Source organism: Rhagoletis pomonella, unplaced genomic scaffold (genome assembly GCF_013731165.1).
Source record: "Rhagoletis pomonella isolate Grant_MI unplaced genomic scaffold, Rhpom_1.0 Rhpom_scaffold_00001, whole genome shotgun sequence".
Taxonomy (NCBI): domain Eukaryota; kingdom Metazoa; phylum Arthropoda; class Insecta; order Diptera; family Tephritidae; genus Rhagoletis; species Rhagoletis pomonella.
Window position 1 is genome coordinate 98,282,304 of NW_023458555.1, and position 3,337 is coordinate 98,285,640.

Here is a 3,337-nt window from a genome sequence, read left to right on the forward strand (position 1 = left end):
AATTTTTTGATTTCATTTTGGATCTCATCGTTAAAGAGAAATTGCTTGAGGTCTTGTAGATGGTTGGATGCACCTACAAAATTCGTGGCATTGTCACAGAAAATGTCACATGGCATTTTTCGCCGACCACCCATCCGTTTGAGAGCGTTCAGGAACGCCTTCGTAGACAGATCCGAGACCACCTCGATGTGGACCGCTTTCGTGACAAGACAAACGAAAACAGCCAAGTATGATTTGGTAGGCTGTAAGCAATAACGAGGTACCGTGAGTGATGAGATCGCATTTAAAGATATCAGGCAGTTTGTCCAAGCTTGCTGCAGATGTTGGGGAACGGACTCGTCCCAGTCGAGCTTCAATAGCCAAAGCTCTTGCAGTATTATCTTGGCTGTGATAACCAGTGGTGATAACATGCCAAGCGGGTCAAACAGGGATGATGCGGTAGATAATATTGTCCGCTTTGTGACTGAAGTAGGTTCTTGTTTATGATTGAACGCGAAGGATAGGACGTCACTTCGTTGGTGCCATGTTATTCCTAATGCGCTGGTCACGTAATCGTCAGTGATACTGAGCTCCTTTGTGGCTTGACCTTCCATAAAGTCGGGGTGATTTGAGTGCCATTTCGATAGTGGAAATTGCCCGCGATGGAGTACTTCGACAACTTGATGCTTGAGGGTATATAGCTCATTCACATCTTTGGGACCGCATAACATATCGTCGACATAGAAAGATGATTTTATTGCTGAAGCGCCGATCGGAAGCTCTGCCATGTGTTGGTCCGCCAGATAGTGGAGGCTGCGTACTGCAAGAAATGGAGCCGAGGCTGTGCCATATGTGACCGTGTTCAGCTGGTACGTGCGGATATCTGAATCTGGGGAAGCTCGCCAAAGTACGTATTGGAATTGTCGAAAGTTATTATCTACAAGTACTTGCCTGTACATTTTAGCCACGTCTGCGGTGATGGCGTAACGATACAAACGAAAACGCAGTAGTAGCATGTATAAATCTTGTTGGATTGTTGGGCCCACCAGTAATAGGTCGTTCAATGAGGTTTGCGATGAGGTGCGACACGAGGCGTCAAACACAACTCGAAGTTTCGTTGAGGTACTGCTAGGTTTTAGCACGCAATGATGTGGTATGTAGTAGTGTGGCTCCTTTAAGTTGGGTTGTGCTACTTCTGACATGTGGCCAAGACCTTCGTACTCTTCCATAAAGGCAATGTACTGCGGACGAATTTCGGGCGAACGTAGAAGGCGTCTCTCAAGCGCGAGGAATCGCCGGCGAGCAACATCGAAGGAGTCTCCGAGACAAATGGGGTCATCTTTAAAAGGCATACTTACTATTGGCGTACTGATGGCTTCTAGTTTCCATAGGCGTTGCAAGTTCTCGTCGATGGAGCTTTCATTTGACAACAGGCAAGATGATGCCGTCACATTACGCTCATTACGAAGCCTACCAGAGACAACCCAACCGAACAACGTCTTCTGGAGTGTAGGTAGGTTAGAACCCAGTCGAATTTGACCAACAGCAAGGGCGTCAAAAAATGCTTCTGTGCCTAACAACAAGTCGATGCGCCGGGGCTTGAAAAACGTTTCGTCTGCAAGTTTTGTATTAGCTGGCAAGTTCCAATCGGACGTGTCGATCTCGGTGTCTGGCTGGTATGCTATGTGCGAAGTGATTCCAAACTGTAGCGATAGTTGAAATGCTGAAGTGCGCGATTTGATAGTCGTAGTCGTACGTGACTTTAGATTGGTTAACGATACACTAATACTGCACAATCGCTTGTGCGATGCTCGTACTTGAGCCCAATTACTCCAAAGAACTATAAATAGCCGATGCCTTGTCTACTAGGCTGCGCAGTTGTTGAGCGTTTGACTTCTCAGGTGCCTGTAACGTGAAGAGTGAGGCGATGCCTTCCAAAAAAATTAAGGTTGGGTTGTCGAACCGTTCCTTAAGCCTATCCAAAGCCTTCGAATAATTTTCATTAGTAACCTGAAATGCTTTAACGGTTTCTAGTGCAGCACCCTTTAAGCATGATAAAAGGTAGTTGAATTTTTCAATGTTCGACAGCCTGGGTTCACGGGCGATGATCTGGGTAAACGTCGTGATGAAATTCTTGTAATCCGCATAATCTCCACTGAAAGTTGGTAGAGACAACCTTGGTAGGTGCGACGAGGGTGTAACAGATGCAGCTGCAGGCGTTTCCGGGTAGTGTACCGTAGTGTTAACATCTTCTCCAAGTTGCACTTGGATGCTCAACTTGACTGCAACGTAGCTGTCTTCTAGGTCTGCACGGCCGTTGTCTGTGGGGTCTAAGTCTTCGATGTCAGCTTGTACGGACAAGGCTTGCTTAAAGTAAGACTCTAAGATTCCTAATCGACACTGCAATTCAGCATTAGAAAGTTTGTCTTCTGACTCCCTTACAGCTTCGACGATTGATTTGATGCGAGAAATGTTGCGCTTTATGTTCGAGCGCTTACGCTTGCATTCCTCAAGAGACATGGTTGATGTACAATGTGATGTGACGAAACAATTCCTACTGGGTTACTGACTGTTTTATATGTGCTGTTGGTCAACTGTTGACACAAATGCCAGCAAAGCGAAGTACAAAAAATGCAAAACAGCGCAGCTTCAGCAAGAGCAGCGGATGTAGCGCTGGCAGAGCAGCAACGAAGTATACGACGGCGAGTAGTGTTAGCAGCGAATGGTCTACTAGTGAGAGCGACGAATGCGAGTTAGCGGCAGTATCAACGGCTCACAGCAGTAAAAAAGGCGCAACAATAATAATTAAATGTAAGCCATATGTACTTTCAGCCGTACGGAATATGTGGCAAAGCAGCAAAGTCAAAAACTGTATTTGGGTAAGGGTACATACATACATACATGCGTTTCCAACCGGTGAATTTTATGTTCAGAACAGCAATGGTATGACGAATTTATTTATCGAAGGGATCCAGGCGGGAATGAAGTTGCCAATATGTGGTCAAATGCACTAGCACCGAACGAAGTGGGTTTTGGTTAGAACACGAAAAATTTGATTGTTGTTATTGCTCCAACGAACGGATTGATTGCTGTTACTGATGCAGCCGTTGAATGATGGCGAATTATGATTCTTATTTGTCGTAGAATAGACACGTGCCCCACGTTGGGCGCCAAAAAATGAACGATGCAAGAAGCCTTTTTCTTGCTTGTGGGAAAGTCGGATGTGGGGGTGTATATTCTCCAAACCAAAACTCAATCTTTGCCAGACCAAAGTACGCGAAATTGTTAGATTATATATAATCCTACCGAGAAGATTAAAACAACGAGCTGCTTGGAGTGAGCGATAGATGTCTAATAA